Source organism: Diachasma alloeum, unplaced genomic scaffold (genome assembly GCF_001412515.2).
Source record: "Diachasma alloeum isolate Michigan unplaced genomic scaffold, Dall2.0 Dall_scaffold_00218, whole genome shotgun sequence".
NCBI classification, from domain to species: domain Eukaryota; kingdom Metazoa; phylum Arthropoda; class Insecta; order Hymenoptera; family Braconidae; genus Diachasma; species Diachasma alloeum.
Window position 1 is genome coordinate 473,049 of NW_021680383.1, and position 14,155 is coordinate 487,203.

The 14,155-nt window shown below is 37.6% G+C and overlaps 1 protein-coding gene across 6 annotated transcripts in view; it reads left to right on the forward strand.

The window, feature by feature from the left end:
• Positions 1-209: 209 nt before the first annotated feature.
• The window catches only part of LOC107037358 (hexokinase-2), a 332,404-nt gene continuing 318,458 nt past the window's right edge, over positions 210-14,155 (forward strand). For all 6 annotated transcript variants that reach the window (XM_015255873.1, XM_015255875.1, XM_015255877.1 and 3 more), the window contains exon 1: positions 210-402. The gene's annotated coding sequence lies outside the window, so the exon portion shown is untranslated. The remainder of the gene's footprint in view (positions 403-14,155) is intronic.

Sequence of the window (14,155 nt, forward strand, 5' to 3'; positions counted from 1 at the left end):
ATATCTTCTGATAAATTAATTAACACATCATATCCGTCGTGCTACCTCTTCCTCTTATTACGCTTGAACGAATCATATTAAATAAATGGCCAGAGAGAATTCGAACATCTAAAATGAGATAAAAACAAAACCTCGATGATACGCAAATGGAGTGGGGGAGTGGCCTGGAGGCACGGTACTCGTGGTCAGTCTTCTGACAACGACGTACATTCGGTGATTCCACGGCAATACGAACGGTTACGTTACACGCGGACGACTATCGCAATACGTCAAAAGTTAATCTCCTTCCCCTCTCATTAGAGGCCCTCGTGGGTCGCAGCTGCCTTGGGCTTCACGTGGCGAGAAACGTCTCAGACATTATTCGGAAACGTTTTTGGTGTCTTCGAAGAGTCATTTTCTGAGGTGAGTGAAACAAATTTCCCTTCCCATATTTTAAATGTATTTATCTTCGTGTCCATGAATGTGCTTGGAACTTTCGCAGCAACAAGTGATTTCGAATGTTCTTCCCTTCAGTATTCTATAAGTTCAACAGTTTTTAAGAATTGAGATAGTTTTCTTTCATGCGAAAAATTCACGTAAATTTCTCCTTCATCGTTGGAATTTCTTCCTGCATATTACTTCCCCATTGTTTGTAATTATTATTGAAGTATGTACTTTTGTTGGAGAATACGTGATGATCGTTATTACAGATTGCATGAAAAATGGAAAAACAAATATTAACAGAATATTCAACAATGATCGTGTTGAACAGTGTAAGGTTTTAATCTAGTTTTTTTCTGATGATCGTCGCCAGCAAGAAGATGCAAATTGAAAAGTGGTTTCAACTCAATCTGCATTTCATAGATATTCCATTTCAAGATGAGTTTTCATTCTTATGTGAAACTTTGACAATTAACTAATTTGACTTTCTCAATAGCCATAGAACTATTTCAAAGTCAATCACCGATTACAGTTCTCTGGAATTCCCGGAATTCACCATTTCACTCCTTAAACATTGCTATTAGATAATGACCTCGAAAAGAATGATGATAATTTCAGCAGTGAAATGATAGAACGCAGTAGAACGAGTGGTTTTCTTCACATTTGAGTAAATATCAAGTACATTTAGAAAATTGATATTTTTTCCTAAAATTACAAATTTCTGAAATGAACAAGCAGATAATGAAGATATTATCTTAAATTCAATCATAACCTTCTGAGCTGACGGACATTTTCACTACTCTGAACACTTACCATAAGGATTAGTACGCCCCACTCCGTCGCTGAAACTGCGACCCAGTACGACTTCAACCGCAGAGGGTTAATGTACTACTCAATTTTCTCTTGAATAACCGAAAAATCTATTGGGACAAATTTCCAAATTTTGCGAAGAATTCCTATCAGACGAGAGAATCTGGACATGGAGAGTTAATATAGATTTACAGTAGAGGAAATATGATCATGCCAGTTTGTGTTCATTTCGAACTCTATTTACAATTTTGCGTGACATATGTACTGAATAAAAATAAACTCTGAAGTCAGATGGAGACTGAATGATCATATTTGACGTTTACACCTTTCAATTGATTTTAATCGACGTTTATTCGATCTACCCATCTCAACACAGAGCATCGCAAGTAACGCAGTGCCTCATGCCATCTACATTTCATTTCATTTGTCTCTCCATTCTACGCTTTTCCTTAGACGGGAAATATCTCTCCAATGTGGAGATAAAATTAGTCAACTCATAAATTCCATCAACCTTTCACAATGAAAAATAAGGAATGAGGAAAATATAATGAAGAGAAACTTATCAGTACATTTTAGAGTCTCCACGCTACGCCGCAAGTGGAAAGATTGATAACAAAGTTATTCAATGTCGAGTGGAATTTTTTTCCATCCGGGCAAAATGGTCGATCTTTTTTTGATTTTGAAAATATTTTTGTGACAAGTGTTTTGTGAAATAAATTGCCGGCCCAGTGATAAAAATTCATGTGGTCATTTCCATACAACGATACACTCGATGCAATATGGTAAAATAATTGAATATTAATGAATGGGCTCAATAACATTGTCAAAATTGAGTAATCAATCTAAAGGATAACAAATAGCAAAGGAAAAATACGTAATAAAAATGAACACGAGTTCCGTTGAAATGACCTTCAAGGACATCAATTAATAAAATGATTCTTCACTTGAACCGAAAATAAGATGAAATGAACATCTTGTTTTGAAAATGTCCACTAATGCTTTAATTTTTTTTCTCCTTTTCTTCACATAATTGTTCTAAAATTATACACAGGAACATTTTTCCTATCAACTCTTTCAAGTCGAACGGATAGACAGGACTTGGAAGCCTCCCAAAAATCGCAGTGCATGCTGAACATTTAATTGACATAAGTATAGCTTTTTCATATTTTGTTCTTTTTCTTTCCGTTTTGTCCCGCTTAGTTTACTCGACATTCTCATCGAATTGAACAGCGTAAGTCATGAATCGTATCGGTGTGGGAACAGTACGGAGTGGAGCTATGTATTAGAGCGTCGTAAGAAAGCCCAGTTGCAGACGTACATTACCATATGGACATTTTAATAGCAGCCAAGCGTAAGAAGTATGAGTTCCCTATGTAGATACGCTTGTCTGTTATTAAGGTGTCACATTATAATTGTGAAAGATGTTATATTATAGTTGTGAAAAGTGGAGTAATGTGAGGGTACTCACTACATCCAAAAAAAGTAGCTTTATTTTGAGGCTTATAATCTCAAATTAAGGCTTTGGATTGTCCCAAATTGAGATTTTCAAACGTTACAAATCAAAAATTTCAAAAGTCTCAAGTTGATACTTTCAGAACTTCCCTTGGATAAAAATTTCAAGTCGGGTTCCGAAAGTTTTAATTTGAGACATTTGAAAGTATCAATTTGAGTCTAAGAAAGGCTCATATTGAAACTTTTAAATATCTCAACTTGAGATTTGCAGGAGGCATAAATTGAGATTTCAACGTCTCAAATTGAGACTTTCGGGCCCCTCAACTTACGAATTTCATGCTTCAAATTAAAACTTTTGAAAATCTTTTTTTAAGATCTTTGAAATTTTGAAACAAGGTATAATTTTTTTTGGCTGTAGATTAAACTATCACTTTTACCCTATATGTTCCTTAGCATAATAATACCTAACGCAATAATTTCGTGCAACGACAAGGAATTTATTCCTTCAAATATTTATGAAATTATTTGAATGTTGTTCGCTTATTGAATCAACATGAATAAGTACATAAATCGTGAGGAATGTTTCGTTTCAAGTTAAACACAATATTTTATTGAACCCTTTGAGAATCACCGACCAATTTCGATTCAAAAGTTGGTTTTCGGGGCATTCCATACTATTTCAATGAGCATTTTTTTATTTCGATAAAAATTGAATATGGTGTAGAACTGTTCCATGAATGCTTTGAAATCTTACAGAAAAAAAATTTGTTTGAAAGTTATCTGCAATCAAAATTGTTAGGTTGAACCAGGTACGTGATTTAAAAAAATATATAACTCGATCAATATCAATTTTGTCAAAGAAGTGCAACAAAACTTTTTTATTCAAAACTTGTCTAAGTTTTGAGACAAAAAATCCAGACTCGAAAAGTTGCATTCACACTTAATCAACCGATAAACAAATTCAAAAGTTACCAAATCATGGGGGCATGGTGCGAAAAATTGAAAAAAAAATGTTATAGAGCAGGTATCAAAGAAGGACCGATACAATTAGCGTTCTCCAATCTCCAGTAATTCCCGAGATATTGAGTTTTTTATGAGGCTTGGCTGGCTAGAGCAGAGTTGTGCATGTTGCGGTGAGTCGACTTGGCACCATATCCGATGCTTGGCGTAGTTTCTTAGGGTCTGAGGAATAAATATATTGCAATTAATTGTTTACGATTTAATGCAATTTTGAGTCAAATTCAAATGATAACGCATTATCGAGAAGAAATAAAACAAATTTATTAACAAAATCTGAGGGAGCATTTAGAAATGTACAATGTTATGTACATCAGACATGGCTATTTCACTATTGATTCAACTCCACGACGTTGTGGATCTGAAATTCATTGTCAAGAAAAAAAGCTTTACATTAAAGACTATGGATATTAGTACGTCTCCCTTTTGCACGTAAATCGCACTAATTGAAACCTAATCTATATATCATGCTGCCAGTAGATGGGTCATAAAACGTAGAATTTCTTGTCTGGTTGACCTCGTGCACCAGGCGACTGTCCATTGACATTTCCGGAAATTATTACATTGTCAATAAGTAATGTAAAATCATGAGTGCCTGGATTGCAGTCTCCCGCAATTCGTTGATGAAATGGCGTAGATTTACAAGCAACTCAATATCTCGAGAACTATTAGAGATTACAGAACGCCAATTGTATATCGGCAATTCTTCGATACCTACCCTATGACATATGTTTTTCCGAATTTTTTGCACTATGCCTTCCTGATTTACTGTTAATTTTTCAATTTAATTATTGATTAATTCACTGTAAATTCAATTTTGTTGAGTCGGAATTTCTTCTTCGACACGACACCTGTTTTGAATCAAAAAGTTCTGTTACACTTCTTTGATAAAATTCATTTTTATCCAGTTACAATTGTTTAAAAAGTAACTGAATGGCCCAACATGAAAATTTTCAGTTCGCAAAAATTTCAAAGGAAAAAAAATGTTTTATCAACATTTCAAGCCATGCATGGAATAAATGGACAACATATTCAATTTTTCTTGAAGTTTGAAGAACAGGCTTTCGGTTTAATCGAACTTGAATGGAACGCCCCAGTAGTCACATAAAAGGCTGAGTATATGATATTCTATTATCTCTTTTTCGATTATAATAATGTAGATATGCTTTGCCATGCCTAACACCACAACGTTTAAAGCGTATAAATTCAAAATTTTTGCAGCATCTTATGCCTGGGATGATTCTCATCTGACTTCATATTGTTTCATTGTGTCGGAGCATCATAACGTTTTTCGTCGCTTGCTCCTCTAATAAAACAGTTTTGAGTTAATATTAGGTATTTTCATCACATTAAATTGCGTCCGAGTGGAGTGTTTCTTACGTTGGAGATATGATGGATCATCATTGTGGGAAGGAAACTTCAAGAAATTGTGACAAATTGTGTCAACAACTAAGATAACCTAACAAGTGGTTGAAAAATGAATCGGTAATTCAATGGGAAAATAACTGCTGCCGACTACTCAACATACAGATTTCATCAGTTTTGAGGTTACTATTCAAGTTATATTTTCCCACGATTGCGGTTTGTATGACTTCATGTCAATTTCAAATATTCTATACGAATTTTTGAGGAGCAGTGTCCACACAACTCTGATCACCCACATGGCGTATCCTCAGTCAACAGGCCTTGTCAATCTCAAATATTCCATACGAATTTAGAGAATCAGTATCCATACGAGTCTGATTGTCCATGCGACTCTGTCCACATCACATTCCCAGATTACAGGTTCACGTTCGTCTCAAATATTCCATACAAATTTTATGATGATCAATAGCCAATCAATAAAACTGAATGTTTACTCGAGAATTCCAGTTGATATACCTCATAGTCGCTATGATAATAACTAATAATAACTTTATTGAGGCTATAATGAAATTTTTATGAGAGTAATTTCTACACGACTAAATTCTCAACTGCGATGCCTCTTTCAAATCTCCACTATCCTATCAGGATTTATGATGCAGCGGTTCTTAAGACTATTAATAAGGTTATTATATCCTCACATGCGAAAGGTTCCGAGTTCAAAACCCAGCCGGGTAGAATGATGAGATCTAAGCATTTAAAGTCTTGATCATCATCGCAGCATACTCCAACCGGATCGAAGCGATGTAAAATAATGATAAAGAAAAATATATCCTCACTGGACAGAATAAGCTATACGATTATGCTTGTTTGGTCTTCATTTCAAACTCGATTCGAATAAAAAAATTCCCGCACGAAAATTGAATTCTCAATACCGAAACATTGAGGGCTATTTTGACTCTACTAAATCTCGTTGCCAATTATTATGAAGCATGATGGAAATTCCACTATCAAATTCAAATGAAAAGGTCTCGTTTTCCAATTAAAAATCGATTTCACAGGACTTGACTCCGGAACAAGTAAATTCGGCGACCTTTATAAACACCACAAAATCGCAGATTTTATTTTTTTTATCTACATGAGATATTTTCAGTTACGGGTTTTCCCTTCACAACGAGCGTTATGCAATATTCATTACATGTAGTTTTCCGTTTTCATGTTGTTTCCTGCAAAATGAAGGAAGGCTAAAATTAAAGGCTGAAGGCTGAATTGAACACACTAAAAAATGAAGTTGTTTTTCTGGTGGACTTGTGATAAACTACACAGTAAAAAAATCGGTGTGACTTCCAGTGTGAGGGGTTGAAGATTTCAGTGTTAAAATCGAATCTGCATAGGAGTTTAATTCCCTCTCAGCCCTGAGTTCAATTTTGGGCACAGAGTGGATTTTAATTTTTCACACCCAACTGTATTGACTACATTATGTATGTTGACACCATGGCGGTGTCAATTTTCTTCCATTCATTAATTAATTCCGAAATTAATATACTGCGTACATCCATACCGAAAAACGGCGTGGACTTATCTTCATTCTTTTTGGTGTGGACTCAGAGTTGAAATTCCCTCAGATTTTTTTACTGCATAATAAATTTGAAAATGATTTTAGAGTTTTTTCTCCAGGAAAATAAACGTATTTGACCATAAGCTCTCCCACCATAGCTGATGATACACAATATTGTATTTTCTCAGAAAAACATGCAAAAACTTTAAATTATTTAATGCCTTTCTCGTCATTGTTTTGATTACACTTGAACATTTCATGAATTATTTAAAATCAAACGAACTTACCTGTAAGTGAAGTTCGATTGTAATTATACGAAGTCTCGTTCGAAGGGATTCCAATCCTGATATTTACTGGTAGTACCGCTGATCATGCAGATCGAGTCACAAGTTTAGAGAGCAATTCGAAAAAATGCGCCATGAAGGCCTGGTAGCGCCCCCACAGACCTGTCGTTTTCATAATTTTTAGAGCCAAAGAAAATAAAAAGGGAGAAAAATGTCACTTCGGGTGGATAGAGAAGACATTCATCATAGGGCGGGTTGTAATCCCTTCGAACGAGACTTCATATAATTACAATCGAACTTCACTTACAGGTAAGTTCGTTTGATTTGAAATTATATTTCAGTCTCGTTCTCGGGATTACAATCCTGATATTTACTGGTAGATGTTCAGAGTTCGATATTTTTGAACTTTTTATTTTACTCAAATTTTCTTTTCCCAGGTCAACTATTTATCCATAATTACTGAAGTATTATTATTGATCTGACTATTATTCTTATCACGATTATAGTCATATAAACATGCAAAGATCCATTTTGTAAGAATCACTTGGTGATAGATTGAACAGCTGATGAAATTCTACAGGCCATGAGCATTGCAAAAAACAAGAAAATAATAGAAAATGGGCATCGAACTATTAAAGCCGTGGTTAATAAAATACTGCCACTGAAGGACTATCGAAAAAAAAAATCACAGCACCGTCGATTCTCATGGTCAAAATGCGATTTTTCGGAATGAAGCTAGACATGACTTCAGTTTGATTGAAGGAACCGGCTGACCATCTAATAGTCCTGTGGAATATTTACTATAAACTATTCTGTAACATGAATGTCAATACCAGGTTTTCGAAAGCTGTTATTTATTCAACTGCTTATTTCTCGAGAAGTTATAGATTTATGGGGTTCATTGAATATTAACAAGGACCTCTATAGATAAAGTCTTTAGATAAAAATTTGGTCATTTCTAAATGGAAAAACGAGAGATTATGCTACATAAGCTTAATATCTCTTCAAAACATTGTACGGAGAAAATAAATAAATAAATACATAGAAAATCTGAGTTGAGGACTTTAGGATAGATCGAACTTCTATATATAGGAGTTCGAATAGAAACAGAACCAATTACATGCACGTGCATATTAAGTTCTATAAAAGTATTCATGCTCGTTAGAAATAGAGCTTTCATTCCATGGAGAATTCTTAAAAATTCAAAAAACAAAAAACAAAAATGGTCGATTGGAGGCCAACGAAGCCTATGAAATCAGTGATTCTACTTAGGAATAGGCAACTCTCATATGGTAAAGAGAGTGCTAATTGACTAGATGCAGTCTGAGAAACACTTGGATTAAAAACAAAGACATTCAAGAAGAAACTCTAGTTGCTTTTTTTTTGGAACTGGTGATATTATCCATTGGCTATTTGAAAAGTCATATGAGGCTTTAGTTTAAAAAAAAAAATGGATGAAAAAAATTTCTGAAAAAATCCATTTGAGTTCAACTGGGTAGAAGAAGAATACGTCGATTTTCAGTTCTTCAATTATAATGAGTTATTTCATAAAGTGATAGGTATTAATAGCAGCCCCTTATAAGGCAACAGTAGAGAGTATTACTGAATAACTTATAGATCCACAGGGGAACAATCATTGAACAAAATAGGGGGTCCAGATAATTGGATAGATATCCAGCTTACACTTCAACATTGAGTATCACTTGCAGAGATGGTCTGTATGATACGACCATCAGTCCAGATGTTTTGACATCTTTTATCATTTTTCAAAATTATCAATAATATTATTATGATGATTTTTATGGTTCGTGAATTATGGAGGATTTTCAATCGGAAATAAAAGCATCTACTTGTTAAGTGTCTGAAATCACTTCTCTAGAGGAGAAATTCTTCAAATTTAGCACTAATTTAGAAGGTAAGAGAAACCAACCTCCGGAAACGTCCAACGTTTAGCAAAATTATGACAGAAAAGTCTGACAGCTTCATTTTTAGGTTCATATGAGCTGTCCGTGACCTCTTTTCTGGATCAAAATTTTCATCAGAGAAGAAGAAATCTGAATCTAATCAAAATACTTTTTTGATGTCATCGTACAAATATCCGTTATAAGGATTCAACTCTGAGGCTTGAACAAGATCCTTATGTTAGATTTATGTGAGGTTATCATATTCATAAGTTTAATTCAAATTTTTTAATAATTTTGATAAATTTGAACCAAAAAAAGCAATTTTTACGAAAAACATATATAGATAAGTTGATGTATACTATCGAAAGGGGGAACATCTAAGAATATTTTTCTTACTTATTGTGATCTTTCGATTTTTTAACAAATAGGAAGAAAACATTCTTCCTATCAATTCCAATCTGCAGGTGCACTGCTTGAGGAAGTTATTTCATATTGATAAATCGTGCTTCTCCAAGAGCAAGATTGAAAGGAAAATTTTCTACATTGGTATAACATGTATTGTATTGAAAACAAAGTTCAGGACTAGCTTTGTAATTCCTTTATTTTCTAAGGATTTAATTAGAAAACATAAGAAAATCGTTTCAATCAATTATGTATTCGTGATTTGAGATAGCTCAAAAATATATTTCAGTAAATGAGTGCTTATTTTCATAACTTTGCGCTATGGTTAAAAATCATGATGTTTAATCCTGATTATGTATGTATTCATTCATTTGATTATTTGTTATTATCATAATGAATATTATTATCATTCCTTCCTGAATGAGATTCAGATATAGAACCCGGTTTTGTGGGTATTAAGCGATAAATGAAGTTTTAATTGGTTATACCCATGAAAATCTGCCCTCAAAAAGAGAAATGTATGATAAAAATTGGCTTTTGTACTGGCTTAGCTTTGACTAAGATTCACATGAGAAGGTTTTGTGAGAAACTAAATCCAGCAATACTACGCGTATTTGAGATTCAACGAAGAAATTGGATATATCCATTCAAAAGAAATTTTCAATTCAAAGTTCCCTTTTTCTGAACCGTTCATGGTGAGATGAGGCAAAATTCAATTTTGCAACGAACAGCCTTGTCGGACAGCTCCGCAACGTTGTCATTTGTGATCTCTTTTTCTCATGACACGTTTTGCAAATTTAATTCATAATTGATTTATGCAAGTAGAAAAAATTGCAACCTCTGACATAGTTTGAAGGTTAAGTATTTATTAGTTATTTTTTGGAAAAAATATTCAAGTTGGAAGTGGAAACTGTTTAACATATTGGACGTTTGGCAGTTATAGCCTTTACAGTTTGAGGGATATTTGACGCAAGCCCATTCGGTTGAAGAAACTGCACATTGGCTTTGTGAGGGATGTTTACATGTTTTTTCATATAGAAGATGGTGAAAACCAAATAAAGTTGAAATATGTTTTCATATTTCCTGTAATTCACTGATTATTCAGTTATGTTAGGAGTTATGAGCACTTTCTTAACTCAATGAGTGAGAAAAAATAAAAAATGAATAAATCAATTTGTTCGATGCCGGGTCTGAGATCTGTGGAATGAGCGAGTGATGAATGAGATGCGAATGGATTTTTACGGGCGCGTGAGAGGGTCCAGAATTCACTACACGTGCACGTTGGTCACAATAGTCAATTTAATTATAAAGAAGTCAATTATTTACACTATTAACACAATGAGAAAAACAGTAGTTACGCGCGGATCATTTTAACAGTTTAAAAGCGATGAGCAATTAATAAAGAAGCAGAGCAACTAAAAATGCGTGAAGCAAAAGAAAAGAGCAAAAAGCGCGTGCACTAGTCGACGGCCGTTATGCAAATGAGAACGATTAATAGGCCACGAGGTGGCAGGTGCGGAAGTCGAAGGTCCAAACGTGCCTTAATTTAAGTGGGGGCGTTCGCTGGACACCTGTCTATCAAGTGGCGCCTCAGGTGTCAGAGGTGAGAGGCCACTGGTCAGTTCAGTCGGTTGCGCAGGTCAGTTATGAGAAGCCATGCAAGCATGCGAGAGGAGCGAGTTTGCGTGAGTATGTGTGTTTGCGGAAAATCATTCGGTGGAAAACCGAACATTCTCCCCCGCCGTCAGCAGCAGCTGACGTCACTGAGTTGGTCTGAAACAAAAAGAGATTAATCGAGCTCAGGACAAAGATTTCTCGAAGATCAATATCACCATCGTAGTTCACCAGTGACGGTCAAGTGTGAGTACAGCCGAGGACGTAGGAGGCGTAAATTCCGTCAGACCCCGGCAGACTCACGTCCACTCCGGACTAGTTGCCACAGAGAGGGTCGTAAATCCTCACCATGACCCAATCCGAACATGGACTATGATGAACTCGATGATGCAGAGCTGTCATCACGTGAGATGATCCTAGATATCGCTCGTCGAGATGATCTTAAGAGTCGCTGGTCGAGACTAGCAGTAGAGTGAGCTTCGAGATGGGCCGTTACAGAGTAGAACTGGACGTCTTGATGGTTACCACCCTGGTGATTCCATCTCTACCAGGATGGAGAGCGATGATTCGAGCGAGAGGCCATTTCGTTGGTGGAAACCTCTCGTCGGTGAGAAGTACTATGGAATCAATTCTGATGTCGTGAGATGGGTGGTGGAGCCATTTTAGAGATTTCACGTTATGCGTCGTATGGTGCCACTTAGAGATGGACTGGAGATGTTGCCGGTAGCTAGTGGACCACCGTCTCCAATAGCACTGAACCCTTTGCTGGATGAGCTATCATCGAGACAATCTGGAGACGTTCTCATCAACGTTCTCATCAACGCTGTCAGACGAGTGAGCGGGTACGATGGGCTAGATCCCAGATTTCCGGGCGCTGGGCTTTCACGTGGAGCACGACACAAGGTTTCTCTTCAAGGTCTGCTGTTCCCTGAAGAGATCTTTCGAGCTGACCAAGACGATGAACCTTTCATAAGCAACGGTGGATTGAGCCATCGGAGCTTCTATCCCGTGAGCTGAGCTGTAGTTAGCCAAATATGACTCCTCCCAAATCCATCGGAGTCGCGAATTCCTTGGAAGTTGGCAGGCCCAAGTTCAGAGTGAGTCAATGAGCGGAAATTTATTCGCTGGACAGAGATCCTTCGCTGGACAGAAGTTTCTTCGCTGGGCAGAACACGACGGATTCCTAATACTCCAATATGGTCCATTGAAGGTACCGGTTGATCCCAGATTTGAGGACAAGGTTCATGACGCCTCATCAACGTTTCTGATACCATGAGCACATTGAGCATTAAGAAAGTTCAGGAGATTAGCGATGACGTCTCGTGACGCCTTATCAACGCAGTTCCAACTCAGCAGATCATGATAATTGATGATAATCTAGCGAAACAAACTAGAACAAAAGAATCAAAGATTACTCAGGGCAATTCAAAGAATCGAAGTTCAATGAGTTGAACAAAATATCACTCCGGACGAATAAGATCTGGGAATATCGAAGATCAATCCCAAGTAGAAATGAAACTTTCTCGGAAGTTTGATCTCCATTGAGCTGCTGTTTGACTACTCGTCACCAGCCTATGCAAATTCAAAACGATGTTCTTGACGTAGAACTGAACAATCGCAGAACCATTCGTTATCCTTCCAATACGAATACCTGACAATTGAGCTGACCCTTGGTTTACACAATAGGGTCGTATACGCTGATCATCGCTGGTCCATGGCTTCCCTTTTGAGATGTGACATGTCTCTCGCTTATATTTATACACGCTGGTCTGGTGAAAGTTCACCTCAGAACTGACTTCCCGAAGTTTAATTGAAGAGTTGAGTGACGAAGGTCTATCGACGTATACTGAGCAAATTCTCAATGCGATGATCTCGATGTAAGTACAGTCAGGAGTCATGGAGGCGTAAATTCCATTGATCCCCAAAAGACTTACTCCCAAACTGAGCTCGGTTCGATAATGAGGGGCGTAAATCCTCATCAAGGTCCGACATCTCGTTCGAGGAATGACAAATTCGTAGAGCTATCCAATTATTGAGAAGCCGAAGGATTCATTCAATATCTAAATAGAGTATTGAACATCAAAATAAAATGAGAGAGAAGAATGAGCGATCCATTTACCCACCCCGCCGTCAGCAAGTCAGTGCTGACATAGTTTTGAAAGAAAAATGATGACCGTGTCTGGAGGCAGTGCTTGTATGTTCAGTGTGCGCAGGCCAAAAAGAAGACGCTTCCATCTGAAGTCAGAATGCCGTTACTCCAGCTGATGCGAGGGGCGACAAGAGTTGCTGAGATGAGGCCTCAGGGAGGCCAAGCTCTGAGCGTCAAGCGAGATCGATGTACCTGAAGAGACGTCAGACGGGCCAACTTGAAGTGCTTCGGAGACCCTCAACCCTCATGTTGCTTGCGCAACACGTGCCAAGGTCATCTCGTCAACATCAACAAGCGGTTACCGACTGAACCGAAGACGAAGAGCACTTGAATGTGAAGGTAACATCTATTCGCAGGGCAATACGACAAATCGTTAAGATGGTCGATGTACTAGTAGACGATGATCAAATTCACATGAGGCTCCAATCCTTGATTGAGTCCTCGGTCTCCTCGATGTTCGGGTCGGAGACCTGAACACTGCTTGATCCAGAGACATTAGAACTGGTCGATTCAGAGGCATGAGCTTCAGTTGAGACGGACGCCTGAACGCTGATCGATTTTGACGCCTGAGTGTCCGAAGCAGAGACCTTGACATTGGTCTCTTCGGAGGCCTGAACGCTGGACGGCTCAAGAGTCTGAACGCTGAACGAGCTGACGATCTGAACGTTGGACGACTTATTGGCTTCGACTTCTGCCGAAACGGAGGCTTCAACATTGGGCGATTCAGAGGCCTTAACGCTGCCACCTGTGTGAGTATAAATCACGACAGATACGCTGGTCAATGGAGCAGATGTCTTTTGACGCTCACTTCCCGAATCGGTGAGAGGAGCTTTCTGAGACGCAAGGCCACGTTGAGTTGGGCGACGAGAGCGATCTAGATGCAACAGGGTATGATGCTTCTCCTGACAGTGATTGCATCTACGGGTGGGTTGGCACACCCTAATACTCTGCTTCCCCAAACAGTTGAAGCAAAGGTAGAGACGGTCAACGACCTCCTTCCTAGTGACGGACATCAGATCCCTTAACGTATCACACGAGGCGATGTAATGATCTCCCTGGCAGAAGGAACAGGCGTATTGCACCTTCTTTGCCCCTTGTGATGTCCTAGAAGTGGACTGTACTTTGAGAGCAGGGCTTACTGGCTGACCACTGTCCGCTAAAGAATTATCAGTTGCTAGGGACT